The sequence below is a fragment of the Arachis hypogaea genome, chromosome 8 (genome assembly GCF_003086295.3).
Source record: "Arachis hypogaea cultivar Tifrunner chromosome 8, arahy.Tifrunner.gnm2.J5K5, whole genome shotgun sequence".
Taxonomy (NCBI): Eukaryota; Viridiplantae; Streptophyta; class Magnoliopsida; order Fabales; family Fabaceae; genus Arachis; species Arachis hypogaea.
Window position 1 is genome coordinate 39228792 of NC_092043.1, and position 22009 is coordinate 39250800.

At 36.8% G+C, this 22009-nt stretch overlaps 1 non-coding gene across 1 annotated transcript; it reads left to right on the forward strand.

Annotated features, from left to right (window-relative positions):
- The first annotated feature begins 16165 nt into the window (after positions 1-16165).
- Positions 16166-16273, forward strand: LOC112708567 (small nucleolar RNA R71). Its single transcript, XR_003156421.1, has one exon. It is a non-coding gene; the product is annotated as a small nucleolar RNA R71 (small nucleolar RNA).
- The last annotated feature ends 5736 nt before the right edge of the window (positions 16274-22009 follow it).

The window sequence follows — 22009 nt, forward strand, 5'->3', positions numbered from 1 at the left end:
ATACAAACTGTGATTTTATTAGTTTCACTCACTCATTTTTCAAGCCAAATAAATTGACTTGCAAACTAATGAACTATGACTCATTTTATAGGTCCTACTTCAAAATAAGGTTAGAAGACAACCAGCAGTAAAATTTTTCGGGGAAAAAAATCTTTTAACATAAAAATTATATAATAATATTTATATTAAAATAAAATTTATAAATATAATTATTTTTAAATTTACTACTAATATAACAATAAATAAATAATTACATAGACACATATTCTAAAATATTTAAAAAAATTTAGAATTAAAATTATAAAATAAATAATTATATAAATAAAAAATATTAATTTGACTACAACTAATTCTAATTAAAATTATAAAATGAAAGTTGATCCAATAAATTTAATGTAAAAATATGAAATTTAAACTAATTTAATTATATTTGTTTTTTTTGTATTAATACTATTAATTTTTTTATAAAAATTTGGGAAAATATGACCTTGTTATCTGAACTGAGCTCCGTCTATGAAGACAATGATACAATTTTCTTTTCTTTTTTAACGAAAAATGAAAAACGATGTTATTTTCCCAATTTGTTCGGATTTATCAGACCAAGCTGGATTTGATAACTATGCTCTTCATAATAATATATCTCACTGTTTCGATATTTTCATGTTCATTCTCATTGGTGGAGCTTCGAGAGATCTAGAACCTCCTTCCTCCTGAACACTAAATAAATCGCCTTCACTAATCATGTGATTATTTTAATATGTACTTTATAATAGAGTTCTTGTTAGTTTGCTTTCAGGAATTGTAGTTGGTAGTTATTTGCTAACTGTAATAATTGAATCTAAGCTTTTAATTTTAAAATGACATAGGTATTATTTTAAGTTTTTAACTAAGTTTAAATTTATTATTATTATTGTTATTATTTATATTTAATTTATAAAAAAAACGAATTAATAAACATATCTGCTGGTTTTAGTAATATTTATTTGATTGCCGCTAGGGAGACAATGAGGTATCTATACAATATGTACAATGGGCTGTTTATTTGACCAAATATGTATTAATAATGCAAATTAAACATCATTATTCCTAATTTTTAGTTGTTTGTTCAGTTTTGTAATATCTACCCCTAATTTATCCCAAATTCTTTCACATTAATCATTCATCACCCACCGTTACCTTACCGCCTAGAAAACCCCATCGTTTGTTCAGCAAAAAAACTTCCTTTTCTCCGCCGCCCCGCCGTGTGCGTAACAACCTGCATTCCACTACTCTGTTTCTGCGTGACGTGTAGCTTCTGTTCTTGCCGACCAGAACTGTTGCGCTCCACCTCCTCGCACCAACGCCCTCGCCAGAAGAACTTCCGTCACTCCTCACGCGACCGAACATCGTGACCCGCAACTGTTAGCATCGCCGACGTGAGTTGCAACCCCGAACCCCCGTGCTCGCGTCATCCCAGTGCCAGCCTGCTGTCTGAGTTTTGTTGAATTACTCGAAGAATAAACATCCACGAAAACTGAGAAAGTGAAAATCCAAAATCATACAAAAACGAACATCCAATGTGAACATTTTAAAACTTTGATAGTTAGATAAATCATAACCAGCAAATCGTTTACAACTAAGCACCCAAGAATAACCATCCACGTTCACAGAAAAAGTGAACATCCGGCGGCGGGAAGAAGGCACAAACCAGTTAAGACGGTGGTGCTAGACGTCCGGGTTGCTGTGGTGCCCCGAGCTCGACTCACACAATATGCGCGTCCTCCCTACGTACGATGGCCTATGCGGATGACGGTGTCAGTCGGAAGAGGGTCAGCGCGATATCCGATGGCGGTTGGTAACCATGGCGGCACTGTACCGACTTTTGCTTCGAAGAGAGAGTGAGAGAAGAAGTTCACACCGTATTGAGAGAGGAAGATAAGCCTAATTTGATTCCATAACTGACGGGATTCATGATTTGATTCAAATTTTAAATTGGAAACTATTCAAAATAAATAAATTGCCATAACTAACGGGAATCATGATTTGATTCAAATTTTAAATTAGAAACTACTCAAAATTAATTAATTGTCTTTAATTTAATTCTAATTTCAATTTAACCCCATTGTACACATTGTATAAAACATACATTAGTTTCTCATACTTTCCCTATTTATTAGGGTTGATAATAAATAGGGTAGGATAGGATTTTAGACTCATTCTACTCGCGATTTTAATTTTTTTTTTAAAACTCAATTTTATTCTACTTACGAGTTGAGAATCTCCCTATCCTAATCCTACCTGTACTCTAAAATTCTACACGCAATCTTACTTGATCCGACTAACAAAAAATCAAAATTTTCAATCAAATATAAAATTTAATCATTCTATAATTCATAAACATACTAATAAAATAGAAAATACAAAATTAAAAACAACAAAAATTATAATAAAATTTTTGTTAAAGTTAAAAAATAGAGGATGTAAATTCGATCTTCATTAATTTTATTGTATATGCATAATAATTTTTAATTACATACTATATTATATAAAAAATGCGGGTTCATTAGATTGAATATTAGGCCTAAACTTACACTCTACTCTACCCGCAGGTCAACCCACTTCGCTCTCAACCGATCCGATGCGTACAATCCTATAGCAATGCTAATTGTGTCATAATAAAGTTATTATTAACTATATTAAGTATATACTAAAATCAACTACTACAATTAGTTATTAAAATAAAATATACATTAAAATATAAAATATATATTAAAAATTAATTAATTATATATATTTCTATATAAATACACTATGAGTGATTTTGATGCAGAAATAAAATTTTTGGTTATTATCATAGCCTCAATATTGTTGAGTATTTTTATGCGCGATCAAGTGCAAGATTGATGAGCACATATAAATAAATAGATATAGAGAAAATATTTTATACTCTGGCAGGAATGTACTTTTTCTTCCTCCAGCTCATTAACTCTATCCATCAAATACTCATAAAAAAGAAAGAAAGGACGCTTTATCTTATTAGAGAACTAATTAAAAACTAATCAATGGCTCTTCTATGTTTGAAGAGGTGGACAAATTTCACTTTCAAGTATCATTAATTAACTAATTACCTCTGAATCAACTTGTTAATTAATGTGCCATTCGTTGCAAATTAGAAAAAAAATAAAAAAGGCTCAAATGGAAGTGGATTTGAATCTTTTAAAGAGAGATTTTGTTAAAATAGATTATTAGATTTTATACTTAACCTCAATGTTATTGACAAGACTTAATTATACACTAGACTATTTACTAAAATAATAATTATTTATCATATATATTGGTTATTATTACACATAATTAAATTAATTAACTTTATCATGATATTAATATTGGACAGCCGTTTTAAAATAATAACTTTTATAAAGAAATTAACATATATTTTAATTTTAAAAACAAAGGCAAAATTTGAGTGTATTTTATTTGTATTTTAGTTTCAACATTTTCTTTTAAAATTTTGTGGGAAAAAATAAAAAAATATATTTTATAGTTTTTTATAGAAAATTTTAAGACAAAAAATACTAAAAGTATAAATCAAATTCTCCCTTCATTTTCTTACCGTATCTAACCAACCAAATGATGTGTCTAATAAACTATAGGAGATATTAATAGAAATTAAAACAGGAACATTGAAGAAGTATGAGAATTTTTCACGTGGAGTTGCGTTGATGTGAATGAGAGAGGAAAATTCAATGCGTTAGACAATTCAATACGACAGGTGTGTTGATCCCATAAAATTAACCAAATAAGAAAAACCATTATTGTCAAACTGAGAGTTCGAGACTGAAGTGGGAGTTGAGTTACTTCTATGTTCTTACGTTTAAATGATTAGTATTGGAAGAAGGGTTTTCTCATTTTTAGGTCAAGTGTAAACTTTTGTTTTTCTTCTCTTCTAACATGTTGATATATTACACTTAATACTAATTACAAATATAAGAGTAGATGTGTTTTCTGATTTTTTATTATTTGTTCGAATGAGAAACTATTTTTTTATAGCTTAAATTTTTTTAATCAATCTTCAACTATCCAATTATTTGGTATAAACAGTTTCTGTTATTAGACTAATAAGCAGTAAACAATGAGATTATTATTTATAGAGATCGTTTAGACTAATTATTTAAATTATTAGAAATTGGATAAAAAAATTTTAATTATAAAAAATATTTTGTCTTTTAAATAAATGATCAGAGACTACTGAAAATAATATTTGTTCTAAATATAAATATTCGTAGGTGAATTTTCATCATTTAAATTTAAGATTTTTTAAAATAATACTCTATTTTATTTTTAAAGTCATACTTTTTTTTTATCGACTTTTTAAGTCACACCTTCAACAAATTAAGAGGTTTTATAATCTTCTGTATGTTACACACTGTCCAATCATCATCCCCAGCTGCCACATCTCCTGCATAATAAAAAAAATTGTTAAAAAATGACAAAACCATTGATCAATTTGATAATTTTCTAAACTATAACCATGGCGTCTAGCTGCTATATAATTTTAATTAATTAGCCATCAATATATATGATATTGGGACTATTGTCCAAGTTGATATATGATAAGTACATTTGAGATTATATATTCTGCTATATGAATTGAATAATATTCCTTAAATAATTTATATTCTTTAAATAATTTAAAAATAAAATATTATTTTTGTTTTAATATTTTTGAATTTTTTAAAATTATTTTTAATATTTAATTTAATTCTATTTTATCTTTAACATTTTAAATATATTTTAATTTTATCCATGCTGTCAATTTTTTGACATTCAATAATTAGTCAATTTTTTCTTTTAATTTTATCCATAATCAAAATTCTAATTTTAATTCTAATTTTTCAAAAATCACAATATAACTACTATCCCATTCTCCATCTTTTCATCGTTTTCTTTGGTTACTATCATCGTTAGCAACGCCCCTCTACTATCACTTTTTCTAACAAATTTATTTTTCTAATTGAAAATCATCATCATCAACATCTTCTTCAAAAAAAAAAAATTCATTTAGAATTTTTTACAAAAATAAAAAATTGAAAAGAGAAGATAACACGATCTTAATTCAAAATATTCATGATTGCTTATTCCTCCGTAAGAAAGTTTTTTATGAGATTGGCAAACTCTAACCAGATATACCGTTGATGCAGCGGTAGATTTGCAAGAGGAGTAGGTGAGGAGGATGAAGTGCGTAATATTAAAGTTGCAAGATAACCCCAATTCCTAACTAACGGTGGAGTTTTTCAACGTCGTCGAGGCGGAACACGTGCTTTGATTGGATGGAGAGGAATTGTTTGAATTTAACGGGACATTGAATGGTTATTTGTAATACAGATTTTGATGAATAATATCCACCAGCAAGTGCACCGAATCGTAATCAAATAATAACTCACTATGAGTGAGGTTGATTCCACGAAAATTGATAGATCAAGCAATTTTAATCAATTGGCCATTCTAGTTAAACAATCAATTTAAGAAGAGTTGGTAACTTAACAGTGAAGTAAATGACTAGAAATATAAATAATAAAGAAGTAAATGACTAGAAATAAAGAGCAGAAATGTAAATAATTAAAAATTTAAAGTGCATAAAATAAATTGCAACAATGTAAAGGCATGAAGAATAAATAACATGAAACTTAAATTGCTGGAATATAAAAAAATTGATAAACAATCAAACAATAAGAGTAAAATAGGGAATCAGGAAGGGGGTAAATAGAATGAGGGAGATTCATTAGGGTAAATAGATATTGAATTCGTTGAATTAATTGTTTTTCATCTCATTTTCAATCATGCAATTCATTGATCTTTTGGCAAATCATAAGCGATTAAAACTCAATTCTTTGGTGAATCAATCTCTCTAAACTTGATTAATTGCCAATTCTTTGATTTAATTGCTCATAAGAAGAGATGAAGATTGGTCTCTGATTTAGAGCAACACAATCCCATAAACCCAAATTGTGAGTTGATTAAATGTCACAATATCAAACCCAAATTCAGATTTACACAATTGTGAGAAAGAACTTCAAGCATGATTCTATGATTCCTTTCTCAAGGTTCGCATAGAATCCAAGTAGATTCAAACCCTTTCCTAAGATCTTTGAACTCTTGAAATGAAGAACAAAGATTCTTTCTAGATGATCAAATGAAAGATGAAGAGAAGAAGAGAATAAAATTCACAATTGATCCATCAAATTACAATAGAGCTCCTTCCCCTAATGAAAGGGAAGATAGCTATCATAACTCGGAGAAAGTACCAAAAAGTAATGAAAAACTGAAAGTGGAGTAAAGTGCATAAAGTAGAAGTAAAAGTTTCCAAAAGTCCAAGTCCCTAATGAAGTGCTTCCCTGGGTTTATATACTACTCCTACTTGCTAAATTAAATTCAAATTAAACTCAAATTACAAGTGTAAAACTCATTTCTAACTAACTCTTGATGGACCCAGCTTGTTGAGTGAAGAAGAGGCTGAGTGGCATGCCACTTTGGTGATGCGCCAAGGATACACAAGTATTCAATCTTCTCTGGATCTTTTACCAAGTGTGCCATGCTCACTGGCACGCCCATTGCACGCCCAGTATTAAAGATTGGCATGCCACTTCTTCGTGCACGTCCAAGCTTGCTTTCTCGAGGTGTTGCTTGGCATGCCACGCTATATTGCACACCTGTGAGCATGCCAGTGCAAGAGTGTTGGCATGCCACTTGTTCGAGCAAGCCATATTATACGCCATATTACACGTTTGCTGGTGCGACCCTTTTAGCATCTTTCTGAAAACTCTGCCTGGCGTGCCACACTCATTAAACGCCCATTAGCACACCAGTATAAAGGGTTGGCATGCCACTTACTTGAGTACGCCAAGTTACACGCCTGTTTTGGGATCTCTTGAGCTATCTTCTGAAAGTCTGGCCTGGCGTGCCACGCTATGAGCATGCCCATTGACACGCCAATGCTAAGGGTTAGCATGCCACTTTCAGAAAACATTCCCAATGTGACGTTTGAGGTTAAAAACTGGCGTGCCACGCTGTATGCATGCCATACGCACGCCCTGGCGTGACCCAGCATGCCACTTCTTCGTACACGCCCATTGACACGCTGGAGTTGGATAGTTGGCGTGCCACTCCATACTACACGCTAGTGGCATGCCCCTTGCCGAAGAAGTCTAGAGAGTTTTTGGATACTTGGCCTGGCGTACCACGTCATGGACACGCCTCTTGGCACGCCATCAATGAAGGTTGGCGTGCTACTCTTGTGGGCACACCATACACATGCCCTCCTGTCTGCTGCTGCTGGATATTAAGCCTGGTGTGCCACGCTAAGCACACACCAATTGGCACGCCCTTGCATATGGTCTTGGCGTGCCATGCTATATTGCACACCTTTGAGCACGCCCTTGCATCTGATCCTGTGTGCCACGCTATATTGCGTGCCTGCGAGCACGCCCTTGATTGAGAGATTTTTTTGCTAGGATGCCCAGTAGCGTGCCATGCCCTCTAGCACACCTGTTATACGCCCAGTGTCATAAGTTGGTGTGCCACTTCTTCAAACACCCCTTGGAACACCCGTTAGTAGAGGCCTGGCGCCACGCCATACCACACGCCCGAAAGCACGTCCTTGTTGAAGAGTCTTGGGAAAACTTCTAGAATTTTGACCTGGCGTGCCGCGCCCATGGCACACCAGGGACACGCCCTTGCTGGAAAGCTGGTGTGCCACGCTATACTGCATGCCCAGGGACACACCTGTGTTAATGGATTCAGGAACCTCTTCTGAAGACTTGGCCTGGCGTGCTACGCCATAGCCATGCCAGGGACATGCCCATAATCACGCTAGCTTTGCTTTACCCATAAGCCTATTTGTCTTTTTGACCCAACGTGCCACGCCAGTTAGCATGCCACTGGTACGCCCTTCTTCCTTTCTTCTTTTCATGCTCTTTGCTTCTCTTTTTTTTTTCTGAAATTCAAGCAAGACAAGTACTCAAAGTGGTGCTTTCTAGAATTTGACAAAGTAGTATTAATATTACATCATTTGGTTATAAATATTGCTTATTTCTTACAACAATAACATAGGAATATAAGTACATTATGCCAATCATCAATTTGGTGGCACTAATAGGGTGGGGGTGTGGGGAGGGAGAAGGAGTTCAATGATTAAGATTTGGGCAGATGGGGATTGAACGAAGTTGATGATGATGATTTTGAATTTGAAAGATAAGTTGGTTGGGTTGTGTAGTTAATGTCAGGGGCGGTGGAATATGTGGGTGGTGGTGATTGTTAATGTCGTTATTTGTTGGGAGAGATGAATAGAGTATGGTGATCGTAACCCAAGAAAGGGACGGGATGGGATGATGAAGGATGAAATTGATGGGGTTGGGATTAGATCATAATTTTGAATGAATAATTAGGGTTAAAATTAGAATTTTATTAAGGGTGAAATTAAAAGAAAAAGCTGACATTATTAACCATAAAAAATTTGATGGCAGGGACATAATTGAAATTTATTAAAACGTTAAAAATAAAATTGAATCAAATTAAATGTTAGGAATAATTAAAAAAAAATTGAAAATGTTAAGTACAAAAAGTATAGTTATTTAAAAATCCGACAAATTGCATTGTCAAATCTATGGATTTTCATAGGACGGGACAGATTGGTTCGATGAACCGGAAATATTATTTATTATTTTGAAAAGATATTTTGGTCATTTTATAATATCATATAATATGAAATTAAGAGAATTCATGGTGACATACATAATTATTGTTATAGATTATGTGGTGTATTTTGATTTAAGTGTGGTTTGCTAATTTGATATGGATTTATGTAATATGAATTATGTTGTTGTATTTAAGATCTGGTTAATATTGTGATTTAAGTGTATTTGGTATGATAATTGTTATGGATTATATATTTATTATTTTGAGTGTAAAAAATATCGTTATTATCATGAGAGAGAGAGAGAGAGAGAGAGAGAGAGAGAGAGAGAGAGGCCAGTTCGTCCATTAACAGAGCGGGATAACAAGTCGGCAAGGCATGCCCTCTCCCCCCTTCTCCCTTTTTGTGGCGGGTTTTGGCTGGCCGGATAGCCCGTTTTGTCACCCCTAGCCGTAATGATATAGTTAGTGCAACAAAAAATGGTATGTCTATATTAGCCATTATATATTTGTGTAAATGCATGTATAGTTTAACTCATTTTTAATGTATATTTTATATTTCAAAATATATTTTATACTAGTACCTATTTTTGGTAGTTAATTTTAATAAACATCTAGCATAATTGTTAATACAATTTTTCATGTTCATTAGGACATATTGCAACTCTGCCAGCTCAACAATCACGGTAAGATATATTATAGGAAGAATTTCAAATATACCATGTATACTAGTGTTTCAATCATTTTAACCGTTGATCTTAATTAAAAAAATATTATGATATGTCCGTTATAACTCGGCTATAAACACTATAGATCGGTTATCAATAACAAACATTAAAGCAAATATCAAAATGCTCTAATATGCTATTATTCCCTGTTAAAGTAAATTACTCAGAAACATAATTGTTGATACTTCGTCCCAAATATAAAAAGGAGGTAAGAAATTGATTTAAGCATAACTTGAATACAGAACTTATTATTTACTCACTAACTTGAGCATCAGAGTACCTTTTGCAGATATCCACCTCATTGTTCTCTTAGTGCCGAGGTATAACTCATCCCGACAGAAAGTTTGAAGATAATTGCCGAAAAACGAGCTATACCACAGTCAACCCTCATAAGAACAATTGGCACCCACTATGGGCTGAGAATTTAAAACTTTTTCTTTAGGCTGATCAACCTCCTCCAACACCATCCAAGCTTCTTCGGATGGTAACAGAATTATGGTGGACGAAATTGTGATCACTACAACTTCGCACAACTAACCAGCAAGTGTACTGGGTCGTCCAAGTAATAAACCTTACGCGAGTAAGGGTCGATCCCACAGAGATTGTTGGTATGAAGCAAGCTATGGTCACCTTGTAAATCTTAGTCAGGCAAACTCAAATGGGTATGGGTGATATACGAATAAAACTTAAAGATAAAGATAGAGATACTTATGTAATTCATTGGTGGGAATTTCAGATAAGCGTATGAAGATGCTTATCCCTTCCGTCTCTCTGCTTTCCTACTGTCTTCATCCAATCCTTCTTACTCCTTTCCATGGCAAGCTGTATGCAAGGGTTTCACCGTTGTCAGTGGCTACCTCCCATCCTCTCAGTGGAAATGTTCAACGCACCCTGTCACGGCACGGCTATCCATCTGTCAGTTCTCAATCAGGCCGGAATAGAATCCAGTGATTCTTTTGCGTCTGTCACTAACGTTCCGCCCTCAGGAGTTTGAAGCTTGTCACATTCATTCAATCATTGAATCCTACTCAGAATACCAGAGACAAGGTTTAGACCTTCCGGATTCTCTTGAATGCCGCCATCAGTTCTAGCTTATACCACGAAGACTCTGATCTCACGGAATGGTTGGCTCGGTTGTCAGGCGATCAACCATGCGTCGTGTATCAGGAATCCAAGAGATATTCACCCAATCTAAGGTAGAACGGAGGTGGTTGTCAGTCACACGTTCATAGGTGAGAATGATGATGAGTGTCACGGATCATCACATTCATCAAGTTGAAGAACAAGTGATATCTTAGAACAAGAACAAGCGGAATTGAATAGAAGAACAATAGTAATTGCATTAATACTCGAGGTACAGCAGAGCTCCACACCTTAATCTATGGTGTGTAGAAACTCCACCGTTGAAAATACATAAGAACAAGGTCTAGGCATGGCCGTGAGGCCAGCCTCCCAATGATCAAAAGATCTAAAGATCAAAAGATTCCAAAGATCAGAAGATGAAAATACAATAGTAAAAGGTCCTACTTATAGAGAACTAGTAGCCTAGGGTTTACAGAAATGAGTAAATGACATAAAAATCCACTTCCGGGCCCACTTGGTGTGTGCTTGGGCTGAGCATTGAAGCATTTTCGTGTAGAGACTCTTCTTGGAGTTAAACGCCAGCTTTGGTGCCAGTTTGGGCGTTTAACTCCCATCCTTGTGCCAATTCCGGCGTTTAACGCTGGGAATTCTGATGGTGATTTTGAACGCCGGTTTGGGCCATCAAATCTTGAGCAAAGTATGGACTATCATATATTGCTGGAAAGCCCAGGATGTCTAATTTCCAACGCTGTTGAGAGCGCGCTAATTGGACTTCTGTAGCTCCAGAAAATCCACTTCGAGTGCAGGGAGGTCAGAATCCAACAGCATCTGCAGTCCTTTTTAGTCTCTGAATCAGATTTTTGCTCAGGTCCCTCAATTTCAGCCAGAAAATACCTGAAATCACAGAAAAACACACAAACTCATAGTAAAGTCCAGAAAAGTGAATTTTAACTAAAAACTAATAAAAATATACTAAAAACTAACTAGATCATACTAAAAACATACTAAAAACAATGCCAAAAAGCGTACAAATTATCCGCTCATCACAACACCAAACTTAAATTGTTGCTTGTCCCCAAGCAACTAAAAATCAAATAAGATAAAAAGAAGAGAATATACTATAGACTCCAAATTATCAATGAAACTTAGCTCTAATTAGATGAGCGGGACTAGTAGCTTTTTGCCTCTGAACAGTTTTGGCATCTCACTTTATCCTTTGAAATTCAGAATGATTGGCTTCTTTAGGAACTCAGAATCCAGATAGTGTTATTGATTCTCCTAGTTAAGTATGATGATTCTTGAACACAGCTACTTATTGAGTCTTGGTCGTGGCCCAAAGCACTCTGTCTTCCAGTATTACCACCGGATACATACATGCCACAGACACATAATTGGGTGAACCTTTTCAGATTGTGACTCAGCTTTGCTAGAGTCCCCAATTAGAGGTGTCTAGGGTTCTTAAGCACACTCTTTTTGCCTTGGATCACAACTTTATCTCTTTCTTTTTCTCTCTTTTTTTTCGTTTTCTTTTCTCTTTTTTTTTTCGTTTTTCTCCTTCTCTTTTTTTCTTTTTTTTTTTTGTATTCACTGCTTTTTCTTGCTTCAAGAATCATTTTTATGATTTTTCAGATCCTCAGTAACATGTCTCCTTTTTCATCATTCTTTCAAGAGCCAACAATTTTTAACATTCATGAACAACAAATTCAAAAGACATATGCACTGTTCAAGCATACATTCAGAAAACAAAAAGTATTGTCACCACATCAAAATAATTAAGCTAGTTTTAAAGATGAATTCGAAATCCTGTACTTCTTGTTCTTTTGTAATAAAAACATTTTTCATTTAAGAGAGGTGATGGATTCATAGGACATTCATAACTTTAAGGCATAGACACTAAGACACTAATGATCACAAGACACAAACATTGATAAACATAAGCACTAAAATTTGAAAAACAGAAAATAAAGAACAAGGAAATTAAAGAACGGGTCCACCTTAATGATGGCGGCTTGTTCTTCCTCTTGAAGATCCTATGGAGTGCTTGAACTTCTCAATGTCTCTTCCTTGTCTTTGTTGCTCCTCTCTCATGATTCTTTGATCTTCTCTAATTTCATGGAGGAGGATGGAATGTTCTTGGTGCTCCACCCTCAGTTGTCCCATGTTGGAACTTAATTCTCCTAGGGAGGTGTTTAGTTGCTCCCAATAGTTTTGTGGAGGAAAGTGCATCCCTTGAGGCATCTCAGGGATTTGATGATGAGAGGGATCTCTTGTTTGCTCCATCCTCTTCTTAGTGATGGGCTTGTCCTCATCAATGGGGATGTCTCCCTCTATGTCAACTCCAACTGAATAACAGAGGTGACAAATGAGATGAGGAAAGGCTAACCTTGCCAAGGTAGAGGACTTGTCCGCCACCTTATAAAGTTCTTGGGATATCACCTCATGAACTTCTATTTCTTCTCCAATCATGATGCTATGAATCATGATAGCCCGGTCTATAGTAACTTCAGACCGGTTGCTAGTGGGAATGATTAAGCGTTGGATAAACTCCAACCATCCCCTAGCCACGGGTTTGAGGTCATGCCTTCTCAATTGAACCGGCTTTCCTCTTGAATCTCTCTTCCATTGGGCGCCCTCTTCACAAATGTCAATGAGGACTTGGTCCAACCTTTGATCAAAGTTGACCCTTCTAGTGTAAGGGTGTTCATCTCCTTGCATCATGGGCAAGTTGAATGCCAACCTTACATCTTCCGGACTAAAATCCAAGTATTTCCCCCGAACCATAGTAAACCAATTCTTTGGATCCGGGTTCACACTTTGATCATGGTTCTTGGTGATCCATGCATTGGCATAGAACTCTTGAACCATTAAGATTCCGACTTGTTGAATGGGGTTGGTAAGAACTTCCCAACCTCTTCTTCGGATCTCATGTCGGATCTCCGGATATTCACTCTTTTTGAGTATGAAAGGGACCTCGGGGATCACCTTCTTCAAGGCCACAACTTCATAGAAGTGGTCTTGATGCACCCTTGAGATGAATCTCTCCATCTCCCATGACTCGGAGGTGGAAGCCTTTGCCTTCCCTTTCCTCTTTCTAGAGGTTTCTCCGGCCTTGGATGCCATAAATGGTTATGGAAAAACAAAAAGCAATGCTTTTACCACACCAAACTTAAAAGGTTTGCTCGTCCTCGAGCAAAAGAAGAAAGAAGAGAGTAGAAGAAGAAGAAATGAAGGAGATGGGGAAGGCTTTGTGGTTCGGCCAAAGGAGGAGAAAGAGTGTTTATGTTGTGGGAAAATGAAGGAGTGAAGATGGGTTTATATAGGAGTGGGGGGAGGGTGATGGTTCGGTCATCTATGGGAGGGTTTGGGTGGGAAAGTGGTTTGAATTTGAATGGTGAGGTAGGTGGGGTTTTATGAAGGATGGATGTGAGTGGTGAAGAGAAAGATGGGATTTGATAGGTGAAGGGTTTTTGGGGAAGAGGAGTTGAGGTGATTGGTGAATAGGAGAAGAAGAGAGAGAGTAGTGGGGTAGGTGGGAATCCTGTGGGGTCCACAGATCCTGAGGTGTCAAGGAAAAGTCATCCCTGCACCAAGTGGCGAGCAAAATTGCTCTTTGTGCCAAATCTGGCGTTAAACGCCGGGCTGGTGCCCATTTCTGGCGTTTAACGCCAAGTTCTTGCCCTTTACTGGCGTTTAACGCCAGTCTGGTGCCCCTTTCTGGCGTTAAACGCCCAGAATGGTGCCAGACTGGGCGTTAAACGCCCATCTGCTAACCTTACTGGCGTTTAAACGCCAGCAGGTTCTTCCTCCAGGGTGTGCTATTTTTCTTTCTGTTTTTCATTCTGTTTTTACTTTTTCAATTGATTTTGTGACTTCTCATGATCATCAACCTACAGAAAACATAAAATAACAAAAGAAAATAAATAAAATATAACATTGGGTTGCCTCCCAACAAGCGCTTCTTTAATGTCAGTAGCTTGACAGAGGGCTCTCATGGAGCCTCACAGATACTCAGAGCAATGTTGGAACCTCCCTACACCAAACTTAGAGTTTGAATGTGGGGGTTCAACACCAAACTTAGAAGTTGGTTGTGGCCTCCCAACACCAAACTTAGAGTTTGACTGTGGGGGCTCTGTTTGACTCTGTTTTGAGAGAAGCTCTTCATGCTTCCTCTCCATGGTGACAGAGGGATATCCTTGAGCCTTAAACACAAGGGATTCTTCATTCACTTGAATGATCAATTCTCCTCTATCAACATCAATCACAGCCTTTGCTGCGGCTAGGAAGGGTCTGCCAAGGATGATGGATTCATCCCTGCACTTCCCAGTCTCTAGGACTATGAAATCAGCAGGGATGTAATGATCTTCAACTTTTACCAGAACATCCTCTACAAGTCCATAAGCCTGTTTTCTTGAGTTGTCTGCCATCTCTAGTGAGATTTTTGCAGCTTGCACCTCAAAGATCCCTAGCTTCTCCATTACAGAGAGAGGCATGAGGTTTACACTTGACCCTAAGTCACACAAGGCCTTCTTGAAGGTCATGGTGCCTATGGTACAAGGTATTGAAAACTTCCCAGGATCCTGTCTCTTTTGAGGTAATTTCTGCCTAGACAAGTCATCCAGTTCTTTGGTGAGCAAAAGGAGTTCATCCTCCCAAGTCTCATTTCCAAATAACTTGTCATTTAGCTTCATGATTGCTCCAAGGTATTTAGCAACTTGCTCTTCAGTGACATACTCATCCTCTTCAGAGGAAGAATACTCATCAGAGCTCATGAATGGCAGAAGTAAGTCCAATGGAATCTCTATGGTCTCATTTTGAGCCTCAGATTCCCATGGTTTCTCATTGGGGAACTCATTGGAAGTCAGTGGACGTCCATTGAGGTCTTCCTCAGTGGCGTTCACTGCCTCTTCCTCCTCTCCTAATTCGGCCATGTTGATGGCCTTGCACTCTCCTTTTGGATTTTCTTCTGTATTGCTTGGGAGAGTACTAGGAGGGAGTTCAGTAATTTTCTTGCTCAGCTGTCCCACTTGTGCCTCCAAATTTCTAATGGAGGACCTTGTTTCAGTCATGAAACTTTGAGTGGTCTTGATTAGATCAGAGACCATGGTTGCTAAGTCAGAGGTGTTCTTCTTAGAACTCTCTGTCTGTTGCTGAGAAGATGATGGAAAAGGCTTGCCATTGCTAAACCTGTTTCTTCCACCATTATTATTGTTGAAACCTTGTTGAGGTCTCTGTTGATCCTTCCATGAGAGATTTGGATGATTTCTCCATGAAGGATTATAGGTGTTTCCATAGGGTTCTCCCATGTAATTCACCTCTTCCATTGAAGGGTTCTCAGGATCATAAGCTTCTTCTTCAGATGAAGCCTCCTTAGTACTGCTTGGTGCATTTTACATTCCAGACAGACTTTGAGAAATCATATTGACTTTTTGAGTCAATATTTTGTTCTGAGCCAATATGGCATTCAGAGTGTCAATCTCAAAAACTCCTTTCTTCTTATTAGTCCCAGTGTTCACAGGATTCCTTTCAGAAGTGTACATGAATTGGTTATTTGCAACCATTTCAATCAGCTCTTGAGCTTCTGTAGGCATCTTCAGATGAAGAGATCCTCCAGCAGAGCTATCCAAAGACATCTTGGACAGTTCAGAGAGACCATCATAGAAAATACCTATGATGCTCCATTCAGAAAGCATATCAGAGGGACACTTTCTGATTAATTGTTTGTATCTTTCCCAAGCTTCATAGAGGAATTCTCCTTCCTTCTGTCTGAAGGTTTGGACTTCCACTCTAAGCTTACTCAATTTTTGAGGTGGGAAGAATTTTGCCAAGAAGGCATTGACTAGCTTTTCCCAAGAGTTCAGGCTTTCTTTAGGTTGAGAATCCAACCATGTCCTAGCTCTGTCTCTTACAGCAAAAGGGAATAGCATAAGTCTGTAGACCTCAGGGTCAACCCCATTAGTCTTGACAGTGTCACAGATTTGCAAGAATTCAGCTAAAAACTGATGAGGATCTTCCAATGGAAGTCCATAAAACTTGCAATTCTGTTGCATTAGAGAAACTAATTGAGGCTTAAGCTCAAAGTTGTTTGCTCCAATGGCAGGGATAGAGGTGCTTCTCCCATAGAAATCGGGAGTAGGTGCAGTAAAGTCACCCAGCACCTTCCTTGCATTGTTGGCATTGTTGTTGTTTTCGGCCGCCATGGGTTCTTCTTCTTTGAAGATTTCTGTTAGGTCCTCTACAGAGAATTGTGCCTTAGCTTCTCTTAGCTTTCGCTTCAAGGTCCTTTCAGGTTCAGGATCAGCCTCAACAAGAATGCTTTTGTCTTTGCTCCTGCTCATATGAAAGAGAAGAGAACAAGACAATATGGAATCCTCTATGTCACAGTATAGAGATTCCTTGAAGTGTCAGAGAAAAAGAAAAATAGAAGGAAGAAGTAGAAGAAGAATGTGAGAAGAGGGGAAGAATTTTCGAAAATTTAAGTAAGAGATTTTAAAAACATTTTGAAAAACTTTAATTGATTTTCGAAAACCAAGAGTGGAAAAGAAATCAAGTGATTTTTGAAAAAGATTTTGAAATAAGAAATTAAAAAGATTTGATTGAAAACTATTTTTGAAAAAGATGTGATTAGGAAGATATGATTGGTTTTTAAAAAATGTGATTGAGAAGATATGATTTGAAAAACATTTTTAAAAAAGATTTGATTTTAAAAATTAATAACTTGGCTAACAAGAAAAGATATGATTCAAACATTAAACCTTTCTCAACAGAAAAGGCAACATACTTGAAATGTTGAATCAAATCATTAATTGATAGCAAGTATCCAAAAAAATGGAAAGAAATCAATTTTGAAAACATATGATTGAAAAGATATGATTTGAAAAAGATTTGATTTTGAAAAACTTTGAAAACTTGAAAAAAATTGCATTAAAAACAGAATCTTCCCTCTTGTGCCATCCTGGCGTTAAACGCCCAGAATGGTGCACATTCTGGCGTTTAACGCCCAAAACTCTACCCTTTTGGGCGTTAAACGCCCAGCCAGGCACCCTGGCTGGCGTTTAAACGCCAGTCTGTCCTTCTTCACTGGGCGTTTTGAACGCCCAGCTTTTTCTGTGTAATTCCTCTGCAGTATGTTCTGAATCTTCAAATTCTCTGTATTATTGACTTGAAAAGACACAAATTAAAAATATTTTTGGATTTTTAATAAAGAGGAATAATCAAAATGCAACTAAAATCAAATAACAATGCATGCAAGACACCAAACTTAGCAGTTTGTATACTACTGACACTAACAAAATGAGAATGCATATGAGACACACAAAACACTCAAGTCAAGAGAATTTAAAAATCAGAGCAATGAAACCATCAAGAACAACTTGAAGATTAATGAAGACACATGCATGAATGTAGAAAGAATAGAAACATGCAATTGACACCAAACTTAACATGAAACTCTAGACTCAAAAAAAGAAATATTTTTTGTTTTTTTTCGAAAATTAAGTGGAAAATAAAGGTATCAAAATTCTTAATGAGAATTCCAGGAATCATGCAATGTTAGTCTAAAGCTTCAGTCTAAAGAAATTAGACATGGCTGAACAAGCTTCAGCAGGATATTGCATTCAAGAGCTAAATTGATGAAAATCAATCAGCTTTGGTGATGATAAGAACATCACCTTGAAACACTAGAATTCATTCTTAAGAACTCTGAAGAAAAATACCTAATCTAAGCAACAAGATGAACCGTCAGTTGTCCATACTCGAACAATCCCCGGCAACGGCGCAAAAAACTTGGTGGACGAAATTGTGATCACTACAACTTCGCACAACTAACCAGCAAGTGTACTGGGTCGTCCAAGTAATAAACCTTACGCGAGTAAGGGTCGATCCCACAGAGATTGTTGGTATGAAGCAAGCTATGGTCACCTTGTAAATCTTAGTCAGGCAAACTCAAATGGGTGTGGGTGATATACGAATAAAACTTAAAGATAAAGATAGAGATACTTATGTAATTCATTGGTGGGAATTTCAGATAAGCGTATGAAGATGCTTATCCCTTCCGTCTCTCTGCTTTCCTACTGTCTTCATCCAATCCTTCTTACTCCTTTCCATGGCAAGCTGTATGCAAGGGTTTCACCGTTGTCAGTGGCTACCTCCCATCCTCTCAGTGGAAATGTTCAACGCACCCTGTCACGGCACGGGTATCCATCTGTCGGTTCTCAATCAGGCCGGAATAGAATCCAGTGATTCTTTTGCGTCTGTCACTAACGTTCCGCCCTCAGGAGTTTGAAGCTCGTCACAGTCATTCAATAATTGAATCCTACTCAGAATACCACAGACAAGGTTTAGACCTTCCGGATTCTCTTGAATGCCGCCATCAGTTCTAGCTTATACCACGAAGACTCTGATCTCATGGAATGGTTGCTCGGTTGTCAGGCGATCAACCATGCGTCGTGTATCAGGAATCCATGAGATATTCACCCAATCTAAGGTAGAACGGAGGTGGTTGTCAGTCACACGTTCATAGGTGAGAATGATGATGAGTGTCACGGATCATCACATTCATCAAGTTGAAGAACAAGTGATATCTTAGAACAAGAACAAGCGGAATTGAATAGAAGAACAATAGTAATTGCATTAATACTCGAGGTACAGCAGAGCTCCACACCTTAATCTATGGTGTGTAGAAACTCCACCGTTGAAAATACATAAGAACAAGGTCGAGGCATGGCCGTGAGGCCAGCCTCCCAATGATCAAAAGATCTAAAGATCAAAAGATTCCAAAGATCAGAAGATGAAAATACAATAGTAAAAGGTCCTACTTATAGAGAACTAGTAGCCTAGGGTTTACAGAAATGAGTAAATGACATAAAAATCCACTTCCGGGCCCACTTGGTGTGTGCTTGGGCTGAGCATTGAAGCATTTTCGTGTAGAGACTCTTCTTGGAGTTAAACGCCAGCTTTGGTGCCAGTTTGGGCGTTTAACTCCCATCCTTGTGCCAATTCCGGCGTTTAACGCTGGGAATTCTGATGGTGATTTTGAACGCCGGTTTGGGCCATCAAATCTTGAGCAAAGTATGGACTATCATATATTGCTGGAAAGCCCAGGATGTCTAATTTCCAACGCTGTTGAGAGCGCGCTAATTGGACTTCTGTAGCTCCAGAAAATCCACTTCGAGTGCAGGGAGGTCAGAATCCAACAGCATCTGCAGTCCTTTTTAGTCTCTGAATCAGATTTTTGCTCAGGTCCCTCAATTTCAGCCAGAAAATACCTGAAATCACAGAAAAATACACAAACTCATAGTAAAGTCCAGAAAAGTGAATTTTAACTAAAAACTAATAAAAATATACTAAAAACTAACTAGATCATACTAAAAACATACTAAAAACAATGCCAAAAAGCGTACAAATTATCCGCTCATCAAATTACAACAGGCCAATCAGCGCATGGCAGAAGAAGAAAATAAAAAAATGACAAATCAAATAGCCGAGCTTACCAATGCTCGAATAACTAATAATAATGATCACCACAAAACCATCAGATGATGAAGAGGAAAACTCTGATCCAACTCACGTTTCTGAAACACAGCAACCAGAAGAGGATGAACCAGCCAATGAAGAGGACTAATTGGACAACGTAGTTAAACCATTCATGACAAATGTCATGAACTTTGATTTGCCCGAAAACTTTGCATTACCTATGACTCTAACTTTGGCTTGGGGGATCTGAAAAAAATATTAAAAGATTTTGTTCCATGATTATAGTAAATGGTGCTTCTAAACCTAGTTTACGTCGTTGTCTTTCTACTTTTTTAGATGGTCCTGTATTTGATTGGTTTCTTTTTGCTTGCAGAATGTATTTCATGCTTTCAGGAGCTGGATAAGCAATTCAAAGATCAATTTGCTGCATCTTCCATTTATTTACATGACTCTGATTATTTAAATACAATCAAGTAGGGACAACATGAAAACCTTAGGGAATACGTTACTCGGTTCACAAAAGTAGCAATGAGCATTCCAAATCTCCACACAAAGGTGCACATACATGCTATTAAGAGCAGACTTCACCCAGAAAAGTTCCAAGATGTAATAACCATGGCTAAGCCAAGAACCTTAGCCGAGTTTTGAGAGAAGCTAAAGGTCAAATGGACATTAAAGAGCTCCACCAAGCTCGAAAGTCAAAGAAAAGTCATAACAACAAGGACGATGATAAAGCTCGGGAGAAAAAAAAACCTTTCCGGTTAATGCCCCGATATGATTCTTGCACACAATTCAATATCAAGAAGGAGGAGATAATTAGCGCACCGGACATTCAGCCAACCACTCTTTTGCCGGACAATTTTCTCGTGACAAGGAGAAAACCACTCATGCTCAACCTGACCAACCCCGAGATAACATTAATTGTATATCTGGGGACTTTGCTAGTGGTGGAATTACGAGCTCTGCTCGTAAGCGCACCTACCGAGCTATACTTTCTATGGAAGGTGCCCTTAGCAATCTTTAACCTCTTTCTAGCTTTCCAGAAATGATGTACAAACCGTCCCACTTCAATACTAATGCAATCAACTTAGATGACCCAGTTGTGATCTATATTCAATTGGGGCATCTAATAGTCTGAAAGGTATTACTGGATCCGAGAAGTAGTACCGATGTCATCTTTTACTCTACCTTTTAGAAAATGAAGTTGAGCATCACGTACTGAAACCATCCACAAGAGACTAAGTAGGATTTTCGGGAGAACGTGTACCCATTTTAGGGTCTGTGTGGTTACAAACTACACTGGGTGAGAATCCTCTAACCAAAACATTAGATACTCAATATCTTATTGTCGATTGTTTCAGCCTTTATAACTTAATACTTGGTTGTCCTTTTTTGAATAAGTTTGGTGCTATTGTATCAACAATTCATCTGTGTGTCAAGTTTCATGTGCAGCACAACCTTGTTGCAAATATTCACAGTGATCACCGAGAAACTCGGCATTGCTACAATATCAGTTTGAAAATTTCTGCCTTAATTTGGGCTACAGGTGTGCAGATTAATGCTATTCACAATTCGCTTGATCTTCCGCCATTAGCTGAGTTGGATCCACGAGTCGAGCTCCAAGACCGACCTACCCCAATGAAGGAATTACAAAAAAATTCTTTACTGATTTAAACTAAGCGTGCTCGAAGAATGTACATCCTTTGCTATCTATTGATGATTTAGTTAATATTTTCTCTTGTTTTGGAACTTTAAGCTTTATGGATGCATATTCTGGTTATAACCAAATCTTGATGCATTTTTTAGATCAAGATAAAACTGTCTTTATAATTGAATATGGTAATTTTTGTTATAAAGTTATGCCTTTCGCCCTTAAGAATGCAGTGGCTACTTACTAACGACTTATGGATAAGGTGTTTGCCAAGCAAATTGGTCGGAACATGGAGGTCTATGTTAATGATATTGTGGCAAAAACCAAGTTCGGCGAGCCTCACATCGATAACCCTACCAAAATTTTTGCTCAAATAAGAAAGTACAACATGCGACTAAACCCTAAA